This window comes from Bufo bufo, chromosome 11 (genome assembly GCF_905171765.1).
Source record: "Bufo bufo chromosome 11, aBufBuf1.1, whole genome shotgun sequence".
Classification (NCBI taxonomy): domain Eukaryota; kingdom Metazoa; phylum Chordata; class Amphibia; order Anura; family Bufonidae; genus Bufo; species Bufo bufo.
In genome coordinates, this window is record NC_053399.1 from 89,174,685 (window position 1) to 89,192,377 (window position 17,693).

The 17,693-nt window shown below is 48.1% G+C and overlaps 1 protein-coding gene across 5 annotated transcripts in view; it reads left to right on the forward strand.

Moving 5' to 3' along the window:
• Positions 1 to 220: 220 nt before the first annotated feature.
• The window catches only part of SETDB1 (SET domain bifurcated histone lysine methyltransferase 1), a 56,460-nt gene continuing 38,987 nt past the window's right edge, over positions 221 to 17,693 (forward strand). For 2 of the 5 annotated variants that reach the window (XM_040411497.1, XM_040411502.1), the window contains exon 1: positions 221 to 363. The gene's annotated coding sequence lies outside the window, so the exon portion shown is untranslated. Of the gene's footprint in view, positions 369 to 12,149; positions 12,183 to 14,394; positions 14,472 to 17,693 lie in introns of those variants that run through there. The other 3 variants (XM_040411498.1, XM_040411501.1, XM_040411499.1) reach the window with 3 other exon arrangements.

A 17,693-nucleotide genomic window follows, 5' to 3' on the forward strand; every position in this document is an offset into this window, starting at 1 on the left:
CTTATAAACAGCAGCCCTGTTTCACATAAGAGGGAGTGTCTCACGGTGGAATCATATGATAGCCACGCCCCTTCGCGACTTTCAGCTTTCCGCGTTTTGACCACGCCCCTCCACGGTAGCTCCTCCCTTGTATGAAAAGCGCGGACTTTTCTCCCTCGTAGCTCCTCCCAATTCCCTAGACACCGCCTTCTCTCTGTGTTCACGCTGCTCGGTGACGTCACTTCCCGCGGCAGCCAGTGTGAAGGTTCGGTTCCGGAGGAAGACTTCCGGACCGTCACCCCGGCAACCGGAGATAGGAAAAGAAGTACCGGGAAGAAAACGGAACCGGGAGGTAGAGGAGAGAGCGGGACCGAGCAGTTGCCGGTAGGGTGAGCTCTCGTATCACTGAATGCACCATGCAGGGGCACGTGTGTGTACAGTGGGGGCCATTCAGTCGGCACCTCCCAGACCGAGGGTCCTGTACATGTACCTGTTCATACACTGCGGTAATGGCGCGTTAATACGACTAGGTGCCAGATTACCACATTTTCCCGGATTATTGGAGTGTAATATAATTCTAATTGTAAGGATTCTGGATTATTTTGCAGGTTTTATGCCTGAAATAAGTACCGGATTAAAGGAATTGTCCAGAATTTTCTTTGTGGTGCCCCATTGGACGATGTGACATATCCTGTTGGCTCGCTGAACCTGTGGAGGTAAGTGTACTTACCTGCTCCCCGCTGCTTGCTTCTGGCTCCTTTAAATCCACCGCTGCCTTCACTTTGGCCCGCGGGGAAGAGGGTCGTGGGGGGTCCCCCAAGTGACGCGTGACCCTCGTCTATACCAAACGTTCTTTAGCGGGTGCCAGAAATGAGCAGCGGGAAGCAGGAACGTATACTTACCTTCGCAGGTACCCAACACTAGGTAAAAATCTGGAGGACCCCTTTAAGCCTTCGTAGTGACATGTCACATGACCTAATCGCCCAATGGTTGCAGACTGCACAGGTAGCGTAAACCCCTGCAGAAGCCGTCTGATGAAGCCAGTGACGTCATGTACAACGGTCGCACGACCTACAGTACTAAGCACAGCCACTATACAACGGATGGCGCTGTGCTTGGTACGCTGCGGCGCTCACCGAGGGCTGATCTCTGGGGACGATGGGTGTCGGACCCCCACAGATCAGATACTGATGATCAATCTACCCCATGCCTGCTCCCCGGTGTTCCCTATTAAAAATGGGACCCCCTTCTTTATTTACTGAGTATTGAGCCCCTGGCCTCTCGGATTTGGACGAACCCGGACAATCACGGGCGTTAAAATAAGGGACCGGTCCTTCACCATTTCCCTTTTTGCAGACGATGTCCTTTTTAACGTTAACAAACCCAATTATCTCGCCGCCGCCATAGGCACCTATAGTAGGCTATCAGGTTATAAAATAAATAATACAAAAACGGAAGCCTTACCCCTAAATATACCCCCACAAACCCTCTCAGCCTTACAACACTCGTATAAATACTCCTGGTAAAACCGCTCTCTCAAAGGGGTATTTCCATCATCCCTTTTCATACTTACCTGCGTCCAGCGCGACGTTCACTTCCTGGATTCGGCTGGGCTTGATTGACGTCTTCTCCGGGCCGCGCTTGCGCAGAAGACTGAAGTTTTTTCGCCTGGCCTGAACGCGCACGCCGCCGCCGCCGCCGCGGTGACTTATTCCTGGCCTGTATAGTACAGCGCCGGTGTGTGCGCGTTTGTGGCTTTGTACTATACTGGCCAGGAAGAAGTCATCATGGCGCATGCGCGGCCAGGACATTGCCCGGCCGGGAGAAAATCTTCAGTCTTCTGCGCAAGCGTGACCCGGCCGGATTCGACAGGCGAGAGGTGGCCGTAACCAGGGGAGACGAAAGACAACAATCGTGTAAGAGGGGATTTATTTTTTCAAAAAGGGTGGGAATTGGGTAATAAAATGTATTTACAAAAATGATCACTGTCAAATCATTAACAGATGTAACAGTGATCATTGTGATGGGAATACCCCTTTAAGTACTCGGGAGTCCATATCCCCCCTACATACAGTACAGACCAAAAGTTTGGACACACCTTCTCATTCAAAGAGTTCTCTTTATTTTCATGACTATGAAAATTGTAGATTCACACTGAAGGCATCAAAACTATGAATTAACACATGTGGAATTATATACATAACAAACAAGTGTGAAACAACTGAAAATATGTCATATTCTAGGTTCTTCAAAGTAGCCACCTTTTGCTTTGATTACTGCTTTGCACACTCTTGGCATTCTCTTGATGAGCTTCAGGAGGTAGTCCCCTGAAATGGTCTTCACTTCACAGGTGTGCCCTGTCAGGTTTAATAAGTGGGATTTCTTGCCTTATAAATGGTGTTGGGACCATCAGTTGCGTTGAGGAGAAGTCAGGTGGATACAGAGCTGATAGTCCTACTGAATAGACTGTTAGAATTTGTATTATGGCAAGAAAAAAGCAGCTAAGTAAAGAAAAACGAGTGGCCATCATTACTTTAAGAAATGAAGGTCAGTCAGTCAGCCGAAAAATTGGGAAAACTTTGAAAGTAAGGGCTATTTGACCATGAAGGAGAGTGATGGGGTGCTGCGCCAGATGACCTGGCCTCCGCAGTCATCGGACCTGAACCCAATCGAGATGGTTTGGGGTGAGCTGGACCGCAGAGTGAAGGCAAAAGGGCCAACAAGTGCTAAGCATCTCTGGGAACTCCTTCAAGACTGTTGGAAGACCATTTCAGGGGACTACCTCTTGAAGCTTATCAAGAGAATGCCAAGAGTGTGCAAAGCAGTAATCAAAGCAAAAGGTGGCTACTTTGAAGAACCTAGAATATGACATATTTTCAGTTGTTTCACACTTGTTTGTTATGTATATAATTCCACATGTGTTAATTCATAGTTTTGATGCCTTCATAGTCATGAAAATAAAGAAAACTCTTTGAATGAGAAGGTGTGTCCAAACTTTTGGTCTGTACTGTATATCCTTACCGGGCCGCATAGCAGCAATTAAGATGTCGATCTTACCCAAATTGCTTTACAGTTAGAGTACCGGCGGGGGCAGAAATAGAGAGGCTTTGGTTAGCCCCGATTCACATGGGCCGTCCTGCGGACATTACACCCCAGAGACCGCTAGGCCCCCCCAATGACATTCACTAGAAACCTATGGCTGACCTGTAGGATTAAATTCGGCCTCTCTACATTATACTCCTCTCTTACACCTCATTTAGGTAATAGTAGCGAATCAAATATGGCTAACCCCTTGATCGGGAGCCGACTCTTCCGTCTTCATGATTTGCGTAATCCCCTAACAAACCGCCTTTTGTCCTTTGCAGATTTACTAACTAAATATAACCTACCCCCCCGCCTCCAACTATCACTACAACCACATAGCCCATTTCTGCCACTCATTCACCACCTCCGGATCAATACCCCCCCCCCCCCCACGTCTTTTGAGAAATTGTGCGTCTGAGACCCATCAGTTAGAGGTCTCATCTCGGATACATATGATCTGCTTCTCCCCCAGACTTGCTTACTGGGGGGAAAGCACTGATATGTGCTATAATGGCTATAGATAGGGAAATCCCGATAAACCTCTGGCAGGTGATATGGTCCAGAGCTTTCACGAGCTCATCTTGCATAACTTATAAAGAAACTCAACTAAAATGACAGATGCACCGGTACCACACCCCGGAGGAGCTGCACGCCTTAAATAGGAATACCCCTAATGTCTGCTGGAGATGCTCAGCCAACGGGGCTTCCATATATCACATATTCTGGATATACCCTTTTGGAGGATGGTAGCGTCAGGGCTTTCAGTGAGGTTGGATCCCCTTTCATACTTGTTGAATGTCCCACCTAGAGATATGAGTGGTCGCACCTCCGGGCTGCTCCTGCATCTTCTCACTGCAGCGAAGGGTTTGATGGCCCTCTTTTGGAAAAGAACCACTCCCCCGTCTAAGGCGGATTATTACTAGGGATCGACCGATTATCGGTTTTGCCGATATTCAGGATTTTGACCGTTATCGGCATCTATTTTGCCGATATACCGATAACGTATGGGGAACAAGGATCGCGCTGCTCTCAGCGCTCTCTGTGTTCCCTCCGCAGCACAGGGGAGAAGGAAGCAGTGTCTCCTCCCCCTGTGATGCCGCTGCCACTGCAGCCAATGAGAGGAGAGAGGACAAGAGGAGGGGAGGGACTGTGGCCACCGCTCCACCAATGATGTTAACTCACTCATTCATTCAAATTGAACTGGCTGCAGAATCACATAGCCGGCTCCCGACCTCTATGAGCGGTAGCTGCGATCCGCGGCAGTTAACCCCTCAGGTGCCGTGGATCGCAGCTACCGCTCATAGAGGTCGGGAGCCGGCTATGTGATTCTGCAGCCAGCTCCCGCCTCCTGTATATGAATGAATGAGAGATTTATCTTCATTGGTGGCGCAGTGCGGCCCCCCAAGCCCGCCAGTATTAATCATTGGTGGCGCAGTGCGCCCCCCACCCCCGTATTAAAAACATTGGTGGCGCAGTGCGCACCCCCACCCAAGCCCCCCCAGTTTTAATCATTGGTGGCAGTGGCCACAGGATCCCCTCCTCCTCCGATCGGAGCCCCAGCAGTGTAAGCCTGGGTCTCCGATCAGTTACCATGGCAGCCAGGACGCTACTGAAGCCCTGGCTGCCATGGTAAGCTCCATGTTGCTGTGTGCACAGAGCCGCAGGGACAGTGTGAGGTCCTATTCACCCTGATAGAGATCTATCAGGGTGAATAGGACAAGGGTTCTAGTCCCTAAGGGGGCTAAAAGTTAGTAAAAAAAATAAAAAACACCAAATGATTAAGTATAAATAAAAAAGAAAGATTTACAAAAAAAAAAAAAAATACACATTAACAATAAAAATATTCATTTTCAGCAGATGTGTGTAGGATTTTTTTTTTTCAAAAATGAAATTTCACAGAATATCGGTATAAGCTATCGGCCTGAAAGTTCACAAATTATCAGTATCGGCCCTAAAAAAATCAATATCGGTCGATCCCTAATTATTACTCCCGTTTCCAGGATATTCGCTCTTTAGAATATTATACGGCTTTGTCCCGGGGGACTGTGGACCAGTTCCTACAGACTTGGTCCTGTTGGGGTCTCCACCACGAGGGAGAGAACTCCGAGCTTCTTATTTCCTTCCCTTCTTTGGTTTCCCCCTTATTTTTCGTTTCTACCCTTATCTACATAGACTATGGATCGACTCTAACAGCTGTTATGATGTCATCTTATATTTTTGCAACATTACCAAAGTCATGTTGTTTGTGGAAGATTTTGCTTCATATTTAAAAACTTGGAAAATGAAAAATGTTTAATAAACACAAAGTTGAAAAAACAAAACACTACTAAAAACAATTTTGAAGGGGTGTGTCAGGTTTGTAAGTTATCCTCTATCCACGGTATTGGGGTCCACTAGCAGCTCACTGGCGGTCCCACTTCTCTGGTCTGATGGAGCGGCGGGTCTTCCATGTGCACCGCTGTTCCATTCATTCTCCATGCTTTGTACAGCGCTCAGCTCCCGTACAGGATGAATGGATTGATCAGGCCTGTAACCATCTCGAGCTACTACTACTCCCATTCATCTGTTGCTGTCGGCTATCTGGGCATCCTGAGGGTTGTAGTTTCACCACAGCCTTCTGACGAGAGATGTCGGACTGTAACCAGTTTAATCATATGCTCTGCAGGGAGATAGGCGGCACTAGAGGTTTCCTGCAGCTGCTGATCTCCGGCCTATTGGAATATCATGAATAGGTGCTCGCTGAGAGCTGCCATCCCCGATCCCCATCGTCTCCTGGCAGTCCGCTGTTGGTGTGGTCAGGGGAAATAAAACGATCGCCGATATTCTTAAATATTCTTTCAGCAGGTAATTTACCATTCGTTGCTGCGATATAGAAGCGATGTGCAATTGAACTGTTAAGTGCACTGAGGGCGGGCTCCAGCGAGGGTTCTCTTCTAGCCACTCCCTCTCGTATTTCATGGACAGGGTTAGGCTTTGACCTTTCCTTTAACCCGCTGCTGTAATTTTGCGCCTATGTCGTGTGGGTCACAGGGACCGGACTTGGCATGTGCAAAATACGGAACTCCATGCGGACAATAATAGGACATGTTCTATCTTTGAACAGAAATAGAAGGCATAAGAGAGTACCTTCCGTTTTTTTATTTTTTGGGCGGATCCATTGAAATTAATTGTTCCGTATACGGAACGCAAAAAACGGAACATAAATAGAAAAAATATATATATTTTTCATCAGATCCTCAGATCAGACCCCCATGGATATCAGGACATCAGATCAGACCCCCATGGATATCAGGACATCAGATCAGACCCCCATGGATATCAGGACATCAGATCAGACCCCCATGGATATCAGGACATCAGATCAGACCCCCATGGATATCAGGACATCAGATCAGACCCCCATGGATATCAGGACATCAGATCAGACCACATAGTGAGAGCCCCATCAGATCTCAGATCAGATTAAAGGGAACCTGTCATGTGGATATTTGATTATAATCTAACTAATTATATACAATCATTAACTACTAAAAAGTGCCTTAGATGTATTCACTTACTGGTGTGACAGATGGTTACCTCATAATATACACACAAAGATGCCGCATGCTAATGAGCTGATTGGAGTCCAGCGTATATTTAATTCAGAGCTATAGCCACTCCCCTGCCCATCTGCTGCTGATTCATATGGAAACAAACTGTCAATCAGCAGCAGGTGGGCGGGGAGAGTCAGGAGCTCATGAATATTCAGGACTCATCATTATCAGCTGGAGCTTTTCAGTACAAGATGTTGGCAGATTGACTGGGTCAATTAAAGAAAGTGACCCAGCATTTTGCTAAGAGAATCAGTCACTTATTTATGTTGCCCTTAGTTAGGACACCATAAAACTGGTGACCGGTTCCCTTTAAAATAAACACCATCTCTTACCTGTCCTGTGCCACAGCTCCTCTCCACCTCCAGCAGAAGTCGCGCTCCCCTGTCTTCCCGACCAGCGCTGCTCTGTCACCTGACTGCGTGCAGCGTCAGGGCGTAGTGCGCGCTACATCCTGATGCTGTATTCGGTCAGGACAGTGCAGCGCCGGTCGGGAAGACGGCAGGAATGAGCATCGGGAGGGTGAGTATTACAAGCGCTTGCAGCGCCTCACTCCTAGCGTCCCAGCACCTAAAGCATTCTAGTGAGCACTTCCATAATGTATTAGCTTTATAAGACGCACAGCCATTCCCCCCCCCCCACTTTTGGGGGGAAAAGTGCGTCTTATAAAGCAAAAAATACGGTGTGTGTGTGTGTGTGTATATATATATATATATATATATATATATTACAGTGCTGCCCATAATTATTCATACCCCTGTCAAATTTTGACTTAAAGTTACTTTTATTCAACCAGCAAGTAATTTTTTGATGGGAAATGACATGGGTGTCTCCCAAAAGATAATAAGACGATGTACAAGAGGCATTATTGTGGGGGGGAAAAATTATCAGCCTTTTTTTTACATTTGAGCAAAAAATACAAGATGTTCCGCACTGTGGAAAATGTCAGAGGACGTGGTCGGAAGCCAAAAGTGACACCTGTGCTGCCAGGAGGATAGTTAGAGAGGTGAAAAAGAATCCAAGGATCACCACCAAGGCCATCCTGGTGAATCTGGGCTCTGCTGGTGGCAATGTCTCAAGGCAGATAATCCAACGGACACCAAGGAGGACGCCACTTCTCCAGATAAGGCACACAAAAGCTCGCTTGGCCTTTGCAAAAGCTAATCTGGACAAAGAAGAAGACTTCTGGTCTTCTGTGTTATGGTCAAATGAAACAAAAATTGAATTGTTTGGTCACAATTGTTTGGTTCCCCTAAAGTGGAGAAAATTGGCTTCTACCTCACAGGGTTTTTTTGCCTTCCTCTGGATCAACTTGCAGGATAACAGGCCGAACTGGATGGACAAATGTCTTTTTTCGGCCTTATGTACTATGTTACTATGTTACTAATGATGTTTCCTTCATTTGGTGTAAAAAAAAAAAGTAGAAGCCTTCAACCCAAAGAACACCATCCCAACTGTCAGACATGGTGGTGGGAACCTAATGCTTTGGGGGTGTTTTTCAGCCAATGGACCAGGGAACCTAATCACAGTAAACGGCACCATGAAAAAAGAGCAATACATGAGGATTCTCACCGACAACATCAGGCAGTCTGCAGAGAAACGTGGCCTTGGGCACCAGTGGACATCTCAGCATGACAATGACCCAAAACACACAGCAAAAGTGGTGAAGAAATGGTTAGCAGACATCAACATTAACGTTTTGGAGAGGCCCAGCCAGAGTCCAGACTGGAATCCAATGGAGAATCTGTGGAGGGAGCTAAAGATCAGGGTGATGGCAAGAAGACCCTCCAACCTGAAAGATTTGGAGCTCATCACTAAAGATGAATGGGCAAAAATACCTGTGGAGAAATGCAAAGAGCTGGTCTGCAATTATAGGAAGCGTCTGATTGCTGTAATAGCCGATAAAGGCTTTTCTATTGATTATTGAGAAGGGGAGGAATCATTTTGGACTGGACCCTTTTTGCTCAAATGTAAATAAAAGCTGAGAAATTATTATTTTTTCCCACAATAATGCCTCTTGTACATCGTCTTATTATCTTATGAGAGACACCTATGTCATTTCCCGTCAAAAATTACTTGCTGGTTGGATAAAAGTAACTAAGTCAAAAATTTGCCTGGGGTATGAATAATTATGGGCAGCGCTGTGTGTGTGTGTGTGTGTGTGTGTGTGTGTAAATATATATATATATATATATATACAGTTATATAGTTTTTTCTTTACATTTATTTTTAGATTGCTTATACCATAGATGGTAATACTATAGTACTGCAGTCTATAATACGAAGATTTGAGTGTCAGGGCTGGGAATCTTCCCAAAGCCCTAGGCTACCCTAACATCCCATTGCCCCCCCACAATTCTGCTGCAGAGGGGCCACTGAGGGTCAGGAGGAGCACCCCCCCTCTGATGTGCCTCTCAGATGTTGCTATTGACTGTGGCGTCTGAGGGGTTAAGTATCTGTGATCAGAGTTCTCTCCAATCGTGGATACTGTCCGCTCCCGATCCAGCGCCATCTTTAAACCACTTGGATATCTCCAAGGGGTTTAAAAACTTATTTCATCCACATGCTGCGTGATATTCCCACAGTGGACTCCACACATAATGTGGCCTCTGGCGCGGATTTTAAATCTATAGGCTGTCAGATCATATATATATATATATATATATATATATATATATACACAAACCGGATTCCAAAAAAGTTGGGACACTATACAAATCGTGAATAAAAACTGAATGCAATGATGTGGAGGCGCCAACTTCTAATATTTTATTCAGAATAGAACATAAATCACGGAACAAAAGTTTAAACTGAGAAAATGTACCATTTTAAGGGAAAAATATGTTGAATCAGAATTTCATGGTGTCAACAAATCCCCAAAAAGTTGGGACAAGGCCATTTTCCCCACTGTGTGGCATCTCCCCTTCTTCTTACAACACTCAACAGACGTCTGGGGACCGAGGAGACCAGTTTCTCAAGTTTAGAAGTAGGAATGCTCTCCCATTCTTGTCTAATACAGGCCTCTAACTGTTCAATCGTCTTGGGCCTTCTTTGTTGCACCTTCCTCTTTATGATGCGCCAAATGTTCTCTATAGGTGAAAGATCTGGACTGCAGACTGGCCATTTCAGTACCCGGATCCTTCTCCTACGCAGCCATGATGTTGTGATTGATGCAGAATGTGGTCTGGCATTATCTTGTTGAAAAATGCAGGGTGTTCCCTGAAAGAGATGACGTCTGGATGGGAGCATATGTTGTTCTAGAACCTGAATATATTTTTCTGCATTGATGGTGCCTTTCCAGACATGCAAGCTGCCCATGCCACACGCACTCATGCAACCCCATACCATCCGAGATGCAGTCTTCTGAACTGAGCGTTGATAACAACTTGGGTTGTCCTTGTCCTCTTTGGTCCGGATGACATGGCGTCCCAGATTTCCAAAAAGAACTTCGAATCGTGACTCGTCTGACCACAGAACAGTCTTCCATTTTGCCACACTCCATTTTAAATGATCCCTGGTCCAGTGAAAACGCCTGAGCTTGTGGATCTTGCTTAGAAATGGCTTCTTCTTTGCACTGTAGAGTTTCAGCTGGCAACGGCGGATGGCACGGTGGATTGTGTTCACTGACAATGGTTTCTGGAAGTATTCCTGAGCCCATTCTGTGATTTCCTTTACAGTAGCATTCCTGTTTGTGGTGCAGTGTCGTTTAAGGGCCCGGAGATCACGGGCATCCAGTATGGTTTTACGGCCTTGACCCTTACGCACAGAGATTGTTCCAGATTCTCTGAATCTTCGGATGATGTTATGCACAGTTGATGATGATAGATTTTTCGCTGGGTAACACCTTTCTGATATTGCTCCACTATCTTTCTGCGCAACATTGTGGGAATTGGTGATCCTCTACCCATCTTGGCTTCTGAGAGACACTGCCACTCTGAGAAGCTCTTTTTATACCCAATCATGTTGCCAATTGACCTAATTAGTGTTAATTGGTCTTCCAGCTCTTCGTTATGCTCAAATTTACTTTTTCCAGCCTCTTATTGCTACTTGTCCCAACTTTTTTGGGATTTGTTGACACCGTGAAAATTGGAATCAACGTATTTTTCCTTTAAAATGATACATTTACTCGGATTAAACGTTTGATCTGTCATCTACGTTCTATTACAAATAAAATATTGACATTTGCCATCTCCACATCATTGCATTCAGTTTTTATTCACGATTTGTTTAGTGTCCCAACTTTTTTGGAATCCGGTTTGTATATATATATATACAGTACAGACCAAAAGTTTGGACACACCTTCTCATTCAAAGAGTTTTCTTTATTTTCATGACTATGAAGGCATCAAAACTATGAATTAACACATGTGGAATTATATACATAACAAACAAGTGTGAAACAACTGAAAATATGTCATATTCTAGGTTCTTCAAAGTAGCCACCTTTTGCTTTGATTACTGCTTTGCACACTCTTGGCATTCTCTTGATGAGCTTCAAGAGGTAGTCCCCTGAAATGGTTTTCACTTCACAGGTGTGCCCTGTCAGGTTTAATAAGTGGGATTTCTTGCCTTATAAATGGGGTTGGGACCATCAGTGGCGTTGAGGAGAAGTCAGGTGGATACACAGCTAATAGTCCTACTGAATAGACTGTTAGCTGCTTTTTTTCTTGCCATAATACAAAATTCTAAGTAAAGAAAAACGAGTGGCCATCATTACTTTAAGAAATGAAGGTCAGTCAGTCAGCCGAAAAATTGGGAAAACTTTGAAAGTAAGGGCTATTTGCCCATGAAGGAGAGTGATGGGGTGCTGCTCCAGATGACCTGGCCTCCACAGTCACCGGACCTGAACCCAATCGAGATAGTTTGGGGTGAGCTGGACCGCAGAGTGAAGGCAAAAGGGCCAACAAGTGCTAAGCATCTCTGGGAACTCCTTCAAGACTGTTGGAAGACCATTTCAGGGGACTACCTCTTGAAGCTCATCAAGAGAATGCCAAGAGTGTGCAAAGCAGTAATCAAAGCAAAAGGTCGCTACTTCGAAGAACCTAGAATATGACATATTTTCAGTTGTTTCACACTTGTTTGTTATGTATATAATTCCACATGTGTTAATTCATAGTTTTGATGCCTTCATAGTCATGAAAATAAAGAAAACTCTTTGAATGAGAAGGTGTGTCCAAACTTTTGGTCTGTACTGTATGTGTGTGTGTGTATGTATGTATGTATATATATATATATATATATATATGTGTGTGTGTGTTCTGCAGGTCATCCCCCTCCTCGGTCTGGTCGAAATCTCTGTCACACCATCAGCATTTACTCTATTGTCCGGTAGAAAGATCAGTCCCTGAATGCAGATCTCATGGTCCTGACATCCAGCACCACGACACTTTGCAGCAGTTGGCGCTTTCCAGCTTCTGGTGGTGGGGGCGTGTCTTGTGGTCAGGGCAGAAAGGCTCCATTGTGCCTCCTTCCATGTGGGGAGAAGGAAGTCTCCAGAATTCGCCCTCCTCCCTTTGTTGGTTCAGGAAGGTTTGTAGAGAAGAATTTTTAGTGTTGTCCTTTGATGCAGCTTTGTGCCTGACAGCAGGATTTCAGCTGACGGGGAACATAATGCAGGCAGGCAAGGAAGGGAACAGGATGGGGGATGGGTGGTGTGATGAGGAGGAGCTGGAGAAGAGGCAGCTAAGAGCGGCGTCATCTTACTGCAGCTGCGCCAGGAGGAGGGCCTGCCAGAGCCTGCAGATCTGCCAGGGGTGCAGCCCCTGTCCACGCCCTGCTCGCATTGCTGGGACTTGTGGTGCACGCTCCCAAGTGTCTTCTATACCCTGGAACGGTCCTTAATTTTCCATCTTCATCCGGAAGGGAATGTCAGATCCTGTTAAAGCACCGATGATCCTTGTTAAGGCCGTGTTCACACCACACGTTTTTATTTTCTTAAATCATTTTCTTTTCATTTAGAAGCACACACCTCTAGTATACGTGTGCGGGAAGCATGGTGTGAACAGAGCCAGATAACGTGTAATATAAATAATACGGCCAGCAGGGGGCAAGCTGATAGAATGATCAGATGGAAGCTGGCAGGAGGTGACTTATCGGGCAAGAGCATGTGTTCCTAAGGGGGGCAGAACTACCATGTGGGGGCTCTAAGGGGGGCAGAACTACCATGTGGGGGCACAAAGGGGGGCAGAACTACCATGTGGGGGCACAAAGGGGGGCCGAACTACCATGTGGGGGCACAAAGGGGGGCCGAACTACCATGTGGGGGCACAAAGGGGGGCCGAACTACCATGTGGGGGCACAAAGGGGGGCCGAACTACCATGTGGGGGCACAAAGGGGGGCCGAACTACCATGTGGGGGCACAAAGGGGGGCCGAACTACCATGTGGGGGCACAAAGGGGGGCCGAACTACCATGTGGGGGCACAAAGGGGGGCCGAACTACCATGTGGGGGCACTAAGGGGGGCCGAACTACCATGTGGGGGCACTAAGGGGGGCCGAACTACCATGTGGGGGCACTAAGGGGGGCCGAACTACCATGTGGGGGCACTAAGGGGGGCCGAACTACCATGTGGGGGCACTAAGGGGGGCCGAACTACCATGTGGGGGCACTAAGGGGGGCCGAACTACCATGTGGGGGCACTAAGGGGGGCAGAACTACCATGTGGGGGCACTAAGGGGGGCCGAACTACCATGTGGGGGCACTAAGGGGGGCCGAACTACCATGTGGGGGCACTAAGGGGGGCCGAACTACCATGTGGGGGCACTAAGGGGGGCCGAACTACCATGTGGGGGCACTAAGGGGGGCAGAACTACCATGTTGGGGCACTAAGGGGGGCAGAACTACCATGTGGGGGCACTAAGGGGGGCAGAACTACCATGTGGGGGCACTAAGGGGGGCAGAACTACCATGTGGGGGCACTAAGGGAGGTAGAACTACCATGTGGGGGCACTAAGGGGGGCAGAACTACCATGTGGGGGCACTAAGGGGGGCAGAACTACCATGTGGGGGCACTAAGGGGGGCAGAACTACCATGTGGGGGCACTAAGGGGGGCAGAACTACCGTGTGGGGGCACTAAGGGGGGCAGAACTACCGTGTGGGGGCACTAAGGGGGGCAGAACTACCGTGTGGGGACACTAAGGGGGGCATAACTACCGTGTGGGGACACTAAGGGGGGCATAACTACCGTGTGGGGACACTAAGGGGGGCATAACTACCGTGTGGGGACACTAAGGGGGGCATAACTACCCTGTGGGGGCACTAAGGGGGGGCATAACTACCCTGTGGGGGCACTAAGGGGGGCATAACTACCCTGTGGGGGCACTAAGGGGGGGCATAACTACCCTGTGGGGGCATAACTACCCTGTGGGGGCACTAAGGGGGGCATAACTACCCTGTGGGGGCACTAAGGGGGGCATAACTACCTTGTGGGGGCACTAAGGGGGGCATAACTACCCTGTCGGGGCACTAAGGGGGGCATAACTACCCTGTCGGGGCACTAAGGGGGGCATAACTACCCTGTCGGGGCACTAAGGGGGCATAACTACCCTGTTGGGGCACTAAGGGGGGCATAACTACCCTGTGGGGGCACATAAAAAAATTATTCTGTGCCATTTGGTAGAAAGATGAGTCCCTGAATGCAGATCTCATGGTCCTGACATCCAGCACCACGACACTTTGCAGCAGATGGCGCTTTCCAGCTTCTGGTGGTGGGGGCGTGTCTTGTGGCCAGGGCAGAAAGGCTCCATGTGGGGAGAAGGAAGTCTCCAGAATTCGCCCTCCCCCGCCTCTCCTCCGATCTGACCTTTGGTTCAGGAAGGTTTGTAGAGAAGAATTTTTTGTGTTGTCCTTTGATGCAGCTTTGTGCCTGACAGCAGGATTTCAGCTGGCGGGGAACATAATGCAGGCAGACAAGGAAGGGAACTGGATGGGGGATGGGTGGTGTGATGAGGAGGAGCTGGAGAAGAGGCAGCCAAGAGCCGTCATCTTACTGCAGCTGCGCCAGGAGGAGGGCCTGCCAGAGCCTGCAGATCTGCCAGGGGTGCTGCCCCTGTCCACGCCCTGCTCGCATTGCTGGGACTTGTGGTGCACGCTTCCAAGTGTCTTCTATACCCTGGAACGGTCCTTAATTTTCCATCTTCATCCAGAAGGGAACCTCAGATCCTGTTAAAGCACCGATGATCCTTGTTAAGGCCGTGTTCACACCACACGTTTTTATTTTCTTAAATAATTTTCTTTTCATTTAGAAGCACACAGGAGGTGACTTTTATCGGGCAAGGGCATGTGTTTGGGGAGGAAGAGGGTAGCGGAGGGAATATCCCTTACTTTGCAGGAGAAGGGGGTGCCTGGGACTATTTTAGGGGTATGCTTATCTCATAAACTGTAATACTATAGTACTGCAGTCTGTAGGGCTTGTGACATCCTAAAGATAGGAAGATTACTGTGGCAGGCTGAGGAGCCTTCACGTTGACCTTGCTGTTGGGGAGAGCGGGATGTGCTCTGATCGCTGCACTAAGGGGGCATAGCTACTTTGTGGGGACACTAAGGGGGGCATAACTATTGTGTGGTGGCACTAAGGGGGGCATAACTATTGTGTGGTGGCACTAAGGGGGGCATAACTATTGTGTGGTGGCACTAAGGGGGGCATAACTATTGTGTGGTGGCACTAAGGGGGGCATAACTATTGTGTGGTGGCACTAAGGGGGGCATAACTATTGTGTGGTGGCACTAAGGGGGGCATAACTATTGTGTGGTGGCACTAAGGGGGGCATAACTATTGTGTGGTGGCACTAAGGGGGGCATAACTATTGTGTGGTGGCACTAAGGGGGGCATAACTATTGTGTGGTGGCACTAAGGGGGGCATAACTATTGTGTGGTGGCACTAAGGGGGGCATAACTATTGTGTGGTGGCACTAAGGGGGGCATAACTATTGTGTGGTGGCACTAAGGGGGGCATAACTATTGTGTGGTGGCACTAAGGGGGGCATAACTATTGTGTGGTGGCACTAAGGGGGGCATAACTATTGTGTGGTGGCACTAAGGGGGGCATAACTATTGTGTGGTGGCACTAAGGGGGGCATAACTATTGTGTGGTGGCACTAAGGGGGGCATAACTATTGTGTGGTGGCACTAAGGGGGGCATAACTATTGTGTGGTGGCACTAAGGGGGGCATAACTATTGTGTGGTGGCACTAAGGGGGGCATAACTATTGTGTGGTGGCACTAAGGGGGGCATAACTACTGTGTGGTGGCACTAAGGGGGGCATAACTACTGTGTGGTGGCACTAAGGGGGGCATAACTATTGTGTGGTGGCACTAAGGGGGGCATAACTACTGTGTGGGGGCACTAAGAGGGGGCATAACTACTGTGTGGTGGCACTAAGAGGGGGCATAACTACTGTGTGGTGGCACTAAGAGGGGGCATAACTACTGTGTGGTGGCACTAAGAGGGGGCATAACTACTGTGTGGTGGCACTAAGAGGGGGCATAACTACTGTGTGGGGGCACTAAGGGGGGCATTACTACTGTGTGGGGGCACTAAGGGGGGCATAACTACTGTGTGGGGGCACTAAGGGCACTGTTTGGATTAGGCATGCGCTTATTGTAAAAAATGTAGTATTGTCCCTTGTTAGGCTTTTCCCAAGTTGGGAGGTATGGATTTCCCCGGGTTGAAATCTCTGGCAGACTCGAGGTGTTTACACTATTGTTTCCCCCCAAGGAAAATAAAAACATTAAAAAATTAATCTGCACCATTTGGTAGAAAGATCAGTCCCTGAATGCAGATCTCATGGTCCTGACATCCAGCACCACGACACTTTGCAGCAGTTGGCGCTTTCCAGCTTCTGGTGGTGGGGGCGTGTCTTGTGGTCAGGGCAGAAAGGCTCCATTGTGCCTCCTTCCATGTGGGGAGAAGGAAGTCTCCAGAATTCGCCCTCCCCCCGCCTCTCCTCCGATCTGACCTTTGGTTCAGGAAGGTTTGTAGAGAAGAATTTTTAGTGTTGTCCTTTGATGCAGCTTTGTGCCTGACAGCAGGATTTCAGCTGGCGGGGAACATAATGCAGGCAGGCAAGGAAGGGAACTGGATGGGGGATGGGTGGTGTGATGAGGAGGAGCTGGAGAAGAGGCAGCCAAGAGCCGTCATCTTACTGCAGCTGCTCCAGGAGGAGGGCCTGCCAGAGCCTGCAGATCTGCCAGGGGTGCTGCCCCTGTCCACGCCCTGCTCGCATTGCTGGGACTTGTGGTGCACGCCCCCAAGTGTCTTCTATACCCTGGAACGGTCCTTAATTTTCCATCTTCATCCGGAAGGGAATGTCCGATCCCGTTAAAGCACCGATGATCCTTGTTAAGGCCGTGTTCACACCACACGTTTTTATTTTATTAAATCATTTTCTTTTCATTTAGAAGCACACACCTCTAGTATACGTGTGCGGGAAGCATGGTGTGAACAGAGCCAGATAACGTGTAATATAAATAATACGGCCAGCAGGGGGCAAGCTGATACAATGATCAGATGGAAGCTGGCAGGAGGTGACTTTTATCGGGCAAGGGCATGTGTTTGGGGAGGAGGGTGTATATCACTTACTTTGCAGGAGAAGGGGGTGTCTGGGACTATTTTAGGGGTTGCATGTGTGTGGGAGGCATCCTGTCCTAAGGATAGGCAATCACCGACTCACCCCCTGCGGCTCAAGAATTGTTCAGAAATAACAAAATTCATTGCAGGTTACAGTTCCCAAACGATGGAGGGTTCACTGCGATCGTCTGAGTGCTGCTGACCCTTCAAACAGCTGATCGCAGCGGTGATGGCATTCGGACCCCCGCCAGTCTGATACTGATGACTTACCCGGCGGATAGACCATTAGTATTTAAAGGGAACCGGTCACCGGGATTTTGTGTATAGAGCTGAGGACATGGGTTGCTAGATGGCCGTAGCACATGTCCTCAGCTCTATACACAAAATCCCGGTGACAGGTTCCCTTTAACTCCCGCTAACACCCCTTTAATTTTCATGCTCTCTAGAGAAGATGCATTGAATGGCCCCAG